The 10242-nt window shown below is 38.5% G+C and overlaps 1 pseudogene across 1 annotated transcript; it reads right to left on the bottom strand.

Moving 5' to 3' along the window:
* Positions 1 to 337: 337 nt before the first annotated feature.
* Positions 338 to 2415, bottom strand: LOC104613019 (serine/threonine-protein kinase UCNL pseudogene; annotated as a pseudogene). The gene has a single exon (XR_016082711.1). The product of XR_016082711.1 is annotated as a serine/threonine-protein kinase UCNL pseudogene (transcript).
* Positions 2416 to 10242: the final 7827 nt, after the last annotated feature.

Below are 10242 nucleotides of genomic sequence, written 5' to 3'. Positions count from 1 at the left end.
TTATCACTTATTTTAATTAGGTTATTTTGAGTACGTGCATTTAGCATTCCTTATTTTGAGGATTTAACTTCCTTTTACCGTTCGTACATAAAAGAAAAGCAACGTAGGGATTGCTTATTTTTAACACTTATTCCAATTTTTGGGACAATACTGTACGCATCAAAATCCCGGGTGTCTTTATCCATTTAAGCTTCAACACAAACCAGTGACGATATGTGACTCAGGCTAAGAAATTGTTCTACGTATGTGAGTTTCCTCCATTTTTTTACTATTTTTTGTTTCGTTTTAAACAATTTTTAGGGTGATTAAGTGGTTCATCAAAACACTATAACTCAATACTCAAATAAACACTTTTTTTTGATAAATCAATACTCAAATAAACACTTAAAATAGGTGTAAATGATTGGAAAAATGACCTCCCAAACACTAATTTTAATTTACCAAACATAGCCTTAAATACCAAACATAGCCTTAAACAAAGTTAATGAAACCCAAAAGTTCAGGAGGAATGTTAAAAACCATCAGGGGCTAAGACGCCAAGTATCACCACCCCTGAGTACAAGTTAGCAGTTCTGTAATTTATCCTACTTTTTTTTTTCCGTTGTCCATTGATAAATCATTTCTCTTCTAACGAATTGGGATCTGCACCTCACATAGCGCGTCTCACACCGAGGCCAAACCTCCTTTGCTACTGTACGGAGCAATGGAGCATACATTTTAGCCTTTTAGAGTGAGAAATATTCTTTGCAATTCCAGCTGGGTCGGGTCCGGTCCGGTCCCTATATGGGTCCCACGTACAATACAAGAGATGTTTGGTGTGGTGTGTGGGGCCCCCAACCAAAGACTGGAGTACAAGAGCTCTCTAATGGAAACATTGACCATTCGTAATCTTTCTTCCTCAGGCAATTTCTATGTACAAAAAACGGAGCAGAAAGCAAAAAAGTTTTACTTGGGCGAGTTAGAACTTAGAGCATATCATATTTAGAACTCTGCTAACGACACTTCTCTCCGACACTCCGATGCCGGCGACGGTGGCGCCCTTAGACTCTGGAAGTGCTCCCTAATGTCAATTCCTTTCCAAACCACCGCCGTCCCCGGCTCCTCCTCCTCCTCCTCCTCCTTTAACGCCAGGAACGGCGGCCGTGATACCTTCGTTAGCAGGTCCCACCTTAGCCCCCGAAAGAACGCGTGCTCTTTAATCTCTATCGCGCCCCTGTTGTACCCCAAGCGTCGAGTGGGGTCTTTCTCTAGCAACCGTCCGATCAGGTCCGTTAGAGACGTCCGTTCGCCAACGAATTCAGGCGGTTTTGTCAGCACGTTATGAAACGTTTCTTTTCGGTTCTTCCCCCGAAATGGTGTCTTCCCGTAGACCATCTCGTACGTTAGAATCCCGAGAGCCCACCAGTCGACGGCGAACTCATGCCCGTCACCTCGTACGACCTCAGGCGACACGTACTCCTCCGTACCCACGAACGAGTTGGACCGTTCTCCTCTGGAGACGAAGCTCGGCCTCCGGCGACTCACTGGGGAAACACGGGCGGACTTCGCTTTCTTTAAGCCCAACTCCGACATAACGGAAATGAGACGAGTCAAATTCCGGCGATGCTTCTGTCCACCCTTGGGTGTTTCCACCTCCACGGAGTTCAAAATGTCGGTGAGTTTCGACCTTCTGGGTGTTAGAGTCCGGGAGAGGTCGAAGTCGGTGAGGGTGACGTGGCCCGATTGCTGTATCAAGACATTCTCGGGCTTGAGGTCGCGGTACATGACATTCATACGGTGTAGCTGCTCGACAGCACACACAATTTCGGCAACGTAGAAGCGTATGACAGAGGGTGAGAACACGCGGTCGGTCTGACGGTAGCGGAGGACGTTGAGGTCGCCGCCGGAACAATACGGCACTGCCCAAGCTAAGAACTCGTCGGTTTCGAGTCTGCCGAGAAGGGTCGGAAGGAAAGGGTGGTTGAGGCGGGAAAGAAAGGAGACCTCCCAGCGGGCGCGTCGGTCAGCGTCGAATTTGGTGCAGAGGGTGGATTTCTCGACTACTTTGAGCGCGAACGGGCGGCGATCAGACGGGTCTGCTTCCCTGTCGTAAACCAAGAAGACAGTGCCCATGGCTCCTCTGCCCAGTACCCTGATCGCGGCCAGCTTGTCGAGGTCGAGCTCCGGCGAAGTTGTCTCCATTTCAGTAACACAGAGGGAAAGAGAGAAGGAGATATCAAGATGGAGGTTGGTTTGGAGGGGTGCAATGCAATTTATTGTTTATTTCTGCTTTTGTGGCTTTTTATAAGTATTAAGTAGCAACAAATGTTCGGTAGTCCTTCGAATCAAGTGTAAGAAAGCGGGGCCCATGAAAGAGGACAAAACATTGACGGTCTAAGATGGAAGATAGATGTCAGAATTGGGGATAGTGGGCCCGGTTGTAGGATAGGTAAGATGAGATGGGTAGTATGGAATAATGATTGCCAGTTAGTTAAATAGGAAGTTTTGTGGGGGAGAGGTCAAAAGAGGGAATGTACACGTGTGAGGTGGGAGGGGGAAAAAGACAAAAAGAGGGATGTACGGGGTTGGCACATGCTCTCCCGCTAATCTAAGTGGCTCGAATATTTATAAAAGTGAGAGTGGAGAGGGGGGTCTCTTTAGAGTTTGGAGGGGTCCGTTGGAATGTCGTTAAAATCCAATTTTTTAAGGGTCCGTTTGGTTCGAAAAATTGGCATTAGAATCGAAATCCAATTGTAATTGAAATCAGAATTGGTTAGAATGGGATTCTCATTCCCAAGGGAGGGGAGGGATCCAAGGGAATGGATTTTGATTTGGCGCAACCAAACGGTTGGAATTGTCTATTCCGATTCTGATCCTAAACTTCTATTCCCACGAACCAAACGGATCCTAAGATTTTTTTTTTTTAAAATTTTTGTTAAACAATTAGTAGGAAGCATGTGCAGAGAAGGATAAAGTATATATTGACTTTGTTTAATTTATAAAAAATTACTTGATTAAAAAAAAGAACAGACAAATCAAAAGGTTTGATTGTAATTGGTGAATTTTTTCTTATCAAGAATATGCATTGTTTATCCCCAAGGACATGGAATGAAGTAGTGACAAAAGATTATAGAGATCTGACTATTGTTTTCACATCCTTTATCTTAAAGGATGGGTAATTAAGAGTTAATTAAGCTGCATTTGGCAGTGAGTGAAGTAAATTATTGGAGCCTAGTGCAATGTGACAACACTCATTGCATTTATAGAGATCTGACTATTGTCCAATTAACTTTGACAACATCTATTAGGCCCTGTCTTTTATAAATTTCAAGTGTTGTTTGTAAGTGGGGTTGTATGTATTAGGTAAATGGGATGTAAGATTGTTCTTTCTAAATGGGGTTTATTTGAAATTTGAGGATAAAGAGTCTGAAGCATTTACCAAGAGAGAGCAAATGATTTTGACAGGAGATTTTTCATTCAGTTTTCTGTTTGCTCTTTTGTATATGATCCATAATAAAGTCACAAAAAGATATAGTAGAAGACTCCAAAATCCAACTATGCAATTCTTCTCATCTTTTGGGTAGTTTACATGGGCACATCCTGTTTTAATAAATGGGGGGAGCTCATAATGAGAAGGACAACCACCCCTACATATTTTAAAGAAAAATTATTATAGAAGGATACTTGGATATTTTGAAACAGATATCTGGTCAGTTAAAGAGGGGGGAGGTGGTCCATGTTTATCAAACTCAGGGTGTGCCCAAATCACCCCCTTTCCTGTAGTACAAATCCTAAATAGTATGTTAAGACTTAATGATTCATGGCTTTGTTTTGAGTGACTAAGTTACTAAATGAATTGTGAGCTCATTAATATCTGAATCTGAAGTTAGGTTGATTATTGTACCCATGCATATTTCATTATATAATTATAATTATTTTATTCAGTAAAATACAAAGCAATTTGTCATTCAGTTCATCCACTTCAGCCATTACCAAACTGAAATGGGTAGAACATACTTAATGTGTTCTCACTATTTTCACAATTTGAAAACAATGGAAGCCTGTGGGTCTCACATATATATTGTCATAGCAGGTAAGCAAAATAAATAAAAAGTGGACTCCACATGAAATGGCAACTTGTTATCTAAAATTTGGAAACTTCCTTCTCTAGCTTCTGAATCCAGTCATTTGAGAATAGAAATTTCCAAAATCTAAAACCAAAGACCTTATTAATGGGTTTCTGCAATTTATGGTGGAAATTCATTGCTACTAACTTGTATGAAGAAAAAAAAGGAAATGCCCACTTGATTATGCTTTTAGCAGTATCTTTATTATTGAAAATTTAACAAGAATCTATGGTGACCAGTAAGGAATTTTGAACCTTGATATACATGTACAGTCTTGTACAAACCAAGAAAACAAAGCTAAGTGTTTGCCTTTTAAAATTGAAAAATAAAGTGGAGTGAATAGGGAACAAGAAACCCAAAAGAAGAAGAAAACTGTTGAGTGTTCTAATCTTGGGTGCAAATTGGCTAGTTGATTACCTGAAATTGAGGAAAGGGCCCATTGGGTTTGTCAGCTGGTTAGTCCCAGTTCTTTGAACTATATATTGGGTTCTCTATTTATTGGTTAATGTGGGACTTTGGCTTTGCAACTAACTTTTGCTTCATAACTCCAACTTTCCATTGTAATCCCAGAGATGCCAATCCAGAACAGTTGCTGAAATCTATGGGCATCTTACTATACAGGCCAACCTGGGATTGACTACCATCTTCATCTCTAGCATCTAGCAAGTGGGACCTATTTGTCTCATCACCTTGTGCTTGTGCTTGGTCCCACATGAGCTAAAGCCAGATTACCTTCAAGAAAGAATTTCCCCTTTTCCTTTAGTTAGAGTATATATTCCCAAATTATTTCTCTTGTCTTGTAATATGTTGTCTGTTTTAAGGGAAAAATAAGTTTGACATTCTATTTCTGAAGGTAAGAATGCAGTCCCTGGAAACTGAGGAAGAAAGTTCCAACACAATGGATTTTCTAAATTAGGGCTTTCAAAAGTCATGAAAGCTTAATGTGTTCTACCAATCCCCAGGCAAAAAGTTGCAATAGTCTGAGAAGGACAAGCTCTTTTGTCTTCCTCCCAAACAGCCCATTACTTCCTAGAGACCTGTTATTTTGATAGTCCCTAAACACTTAGTAGTTAGCTAGGCTATTGATATTGATTTTTGAAAATGACAAACCAAAAAATTTTCATTAGTAGATATGTCAAGGCTTTTTCCTATTAATGTGTCCTAGAGAATTTTTCAATGTACCATCCAAGTTAGGCTCTTTTAGGGGGTCTTCAATTAACAACCAAGACACCCATGGTTAATTTCTTGTCATTTTCTGTCTCTATGGCTAGTCATAGAGCTCCTCTTTTCTCTTTTAACAGTTGATACATTACAGTTAGGGTTGTTCATTATACTGTTCAGACTGTCAAACCGAACCGAATCAAATTGAAATTGGTGGTTTGGACTTAGAAACGGTAGGGTTCAGTTTGGGGTAATTTTAAATTCTAGATTTTTTTTCCAATTTTAGAAACTAAACCAAACCGTAAATCAAAATATATTTCAATATATATAAAACCGAACCAGACTGAACACCCCTAATTACAATAGGGTACAATAAACCCAACGCGGATACCGTGCAATGTAAACATGGTCTGCCTGCTGTTTGGATGTTGTGGGCCTAAGGAATTTGAATTTTCCATCTAGAATTAAATCATTCAATGTCAAGAAAAATGATTTTCTAAAGTTACCCCCTTCCTACAATCAAAAAAGGGGTGAAGGGGTACATATATACTAACCCTTCCCCATCTGACTTTGCCACAGAATCAGGACAGCTCTAGGGTTTTCTGGTACAGAATCTAAAAATTATTAGAGGACCCACAATAACTCAAGTTGTTGTACTATGTGTTTGTTGAGGGCCAGTCTAGTGAATTTGGGATGTAAAGCTTGGCACAGAGTGGGCATCAGTCAATTGATCATTGGTCCCATGATTCCCCTCTATAGTTTGCCTGGTCGGGCAACATTATCCATCTGACCTATTGTTTTCTTTTGGATGGCCAAGATTAATTTGGACAAGAATTTAATGCAGTTTACTTCCTACTGGTTCTTTGAGACCATCTAACTAAAACCAAGTTTTAGTGTAGATGATTTTCTATATTGAATTTGTCTTTTAGGCTCCGTCCTATTTTCGATAAATTATTTATATAGGTAAATACATTTACCTATGTTCTTTTATTTCTCATGTAAATAAGGCAATGATCATTTTAGTCATAAAAATCCATTATTAAAATGGGCATTTTTGTCTCATTGAAGTGTTGACAAATTTACTTCTAGGTGGGAAAGTAATTTACCTATTAGGAGATGGGTATCACTATACCCAGGAAAATATACTTTCCCTGGTCCTCACATAAATCTGAAAAAAAAAACAGGGGATTCTTTGTCAATGAGAACCAAAATCCCATCGACCAACTTTTCCCCTCTCAAATCCAAAAAAAGATCGCCCCCTTAGAGTTCTTTAGTTCATTATGTGGACTATCTGTGCAAAAGTTTGGGCTACAAATTATCAAAATTTAAGGGTGTTTGGTTGGAGAAATTGATTTATCAAAAATCATTTCCTCGACAATTAGTGATTTTAAGGGTGTTTGGCAGCTTCTCCAAAAGCAAAACATGTAACCGTTTGCCAAATTCACAAACTTATCTCCTAGAACTTCAGGCATCACCCAAATCATGAAAATCGGGATTCGGAACTAACTGCTTGTTAGTCTACTGATTTTTTGAGGTATCAGACTTAACAAATGAGGGTTCTTTTTATTGAGGAATGTTCAATCTGTTGGGTCTCTTCTGTTCAAAAACATGCACTTTGTCCCTATTATCATCTAGGGGATTTTGTCTTTGCTCCTAAGATTGATCAAATATTCCCAAATTTACCTAGATACCAATCGAGTCAATTTAGGTGGTCCTATATATGGGCCCTACTGAGTCACATGATTGAATCTGCATACCTTGAATTGAAGTTATCTACCACCTTACCAGATATAAAATCCTGCCTTTTGACTGTTTTTCAGCTCCACTTAGTTAATTATGCTTAAGTTTAATTAGCCACATCATCCAAATGATCTTAGTTCAAGTATTAGTGATTAGTTCATTGGTTGTGTAATTAAACAGACTAACAAACCTAAGCCTCATTGTAGTGATAATCTCTCCAGATAAATCTGCAAGGTTAAATCACCTTGGTCCACGTAATTCAACATTCAGAGCCTTAGTCCTATCTTGCAGAGTTGCAGTCTATCATTTTGGTTGCAGCTTGCAGACTGTCGATAAAGCTTAATTACTTACAAATCAAGGACAATGAGAGCCTGCCAAACTCTCTAAAGGGAATTCTGTGTTGGCCAGTGGAATCTTGATGGCCCATAGATTTACATATAACCTCTAACTTATCTAATTACATAGAAAAAAATCATGAGAGAGAGAGAGAGAATGTTGGAGAAATTTGCATCCTTCCACAAAAGTTATGGCAGGAAGGTTACTAATTTATAGTATTCCTCCACCTATGACAAAGTTAGGAACTTGTGTACTTAGAAAAAAAAAGGGAAGCTTTGAAGAGAAAGATATGTACTCTTTGATGAGGATTCCATGGTCGGCCATACTTCTTCTAATGAAAAGAATTCTTGTGATTTGGTCATGTAAAGGGGAACATCTGGAGATAATCTATACATATATATGGTATATCTTTATTCATTTAGTTTAAATGAAATATATTCTGTTCTTGTTGTAGTGGAGGGCTCACTTGGCAAATCAAGATCATCCACCTGATAGTGGATACCCTACATTAGTCATAAGTCCCCTTATCCCTGCTAGCAACTTCATTGCCACTATAAAAATTTCCCTTTATATTTTTAACAATTGCCAATTTAATTAAGATTAAGAAAACAATAAAGCTTTTTTTTTTTAAAAAAAAGAAAATTTGCTCGAAACAATACTAGACTCCTTTTTATTGTTTCTTGGGAGCAATAATTGAATTGGGTGAAGATAAATAGTCATTTATAATTGAAAATTACAAAATATTTATTGGTTTGTTTGGCTTAGTGCATGGCTAGAACTCTTATTTTTTATCATTGTTTACATGGGATGATGCAGGATGCCAGGAGGGTCAAACAGGTACTCCATCAAGTACCTGAAAAGACACTCTCCTCTGTGCTTGCCATGTTCTAAGTCTCAGTGTTAACTTGTGAAGACTACAGAAGCAGAGAGAATATTCAGTACCCAGTTCTGCATCACAGATCAGACTAGAATGGTGATCATCTATTGCTGAAGAGGGGTTAAGGCTAATTAATGCACTTCCCAAATCCCAACTAAGCAACTTGGAATTATATTTCATCAGAGAGTGAAGCTAAGCTGGTTCTCTTGGCCAGTGTTTTTAAAACCAACTCAGCAAAGAAATTATTATTATTATTATTATTTGGGTGGTGGGTTAGAGGTTTAGTTCTACCCATTAAATGGGTCAATCCATGATATCATAATAAAATAAAAAAAGGCAATTCAGTGAACAAGGCTCCCTCCAATGTAAGGTCCGGGGAGGGACAGATGTATACAGCCTTACCCATACACATATAGAAAGGTTGTTTCCAAGATTTGAACCTTAGTCACTCAAGACACAATGGAACAATCCAACTGTTGCACCACCAAGACCCATACCATCAAAACATAGAATTTGTAAAAAAAAATTGAGCATATATATATATATATATGAAGCTTTTGCCAACCAAATCTCCCTGGTAAATTTTGATGAACACTATTAATTGATTAATCACCACTTTTACCATACCGGTTAATTGGACTATAAGTGTTTTAATCACTACTTTTCTGGTATCATAGCATATTGAGTTACATAAAATGTGATTTTTATTTACAATGGAAATGGATAAAAGTACAGGAAAAAAACAGAATTAATATCTAACCCATGGCCTGTTGACCAGGCCAAACGATTCAGGTTCAACTGGCTGAGTCACCAAATCATTGACCGAGTCAATGTTATTTTTGAAGACAAATGGGTTAGTGGTGAAACAGATCCGAAGTTATGGCTATATGATGGGTCAACCGGTTTAACTGCAGGTAAAAACACTGCAGTCTTCATTGCTCTCCGTGTATCCCTGTAACAAGGCATTGGATTTGGGCTCTAACTAGCAAACATGTAGCTTGTCTGAAAGTGGTCTGGGCTCCAGTTAGTCAGCCAGGCTTCAGACTGCATCAGCGCTGTACCTTGGTTTTGTTGGATCTAAACTTCCACTGTGAACCTAAGAGGATGCCAATAAGGTTGCAAGTTTAGGCCCAACCCATTAAAGTGAGTGGGTTGGAAATGGGGTAAACCTCTCATTGGGTCTACTTAAATTGTTCTCGTAACTGATAGCCCATTGGATCTTCTTCAGTAAATCAGTAGGGCCGTGATTTTATACTGGTTCCATTTCCATGGAAGTCTCTTTATTTTGTTCAATTTTTTGTGGAGAAAAAACTGACCATCTTACTTGTAAACTGTAATGAGAACTTATCAAATTAACTAAGTACCTATTTTTAATGCCTAAATAAAATACCCAAAACTATGGTTTTTCCTACATCTATGCCTCATGTTGGAGAGAGAGAGAGAGGTTTACCCAATTACCACCACCCCCATGACATCACAAATAGATGTTAACTTTTCTTTTAACTTGCAACTGAAGCATATGGATTTGTATCTATAGGGATGTCATGGGTTGGGCTAATCGGTCACTGGCTTTACCCAACCCCATCAGATTGGGTTCAAAGCAATAGTGTAAGGTTTGGATCTTTCTAAACCCTCTCTCTCTCTTTCCTTTTTATTCTTTAAATGAAACTTGAACTATATTTACGAAGAAATTTGAATATTGATGGAAACTTCTATAATGAGGGCAGAGTTGCATTGAACATCTTTAAAGGTATCCTTCACCAAAAATAGGGTATCAGAAGGGACCGGCATATTGGGTCAAGATAGGTTAAAAAATCGGGTTAATTACTTTATTATATCCTGTACGTTAGAAACAACTTATATATACCTTTTTGAACACTCCAAGGTCAAGTTTAACAGATAAGATAAGATGTAAAAAGATAAAAAATATCATTAACTCATCATTAAGGTGTTGTTTGGCACTGGAGCATTTTACAAGCGTTTCTTTTTTTAAGGGGATTTATAAATGATTCATTTCACTTG

Source organism: Nelumbo nucifera, chromosome 2, assembly GCF_055504915.1.
Source record: "Nelumbo nucifera cultivar China Antique chromosome 2, China Antique-T2T, whole genome shotgun sequence".
NCBI classification, from domain to species: domain Eukaryota; kingdom Viridiplantae; phylum Streptophyta; class Magnoliopsida; order Proteales; family Nelumbonaceae; genus Nelumbo; species Nelumbo nucifera.
The sequence above is the reverse complement of the archived record's forward strand: the minus strand, read 5'-3'. Positions and strand labels throughout refer to the sequence as shown.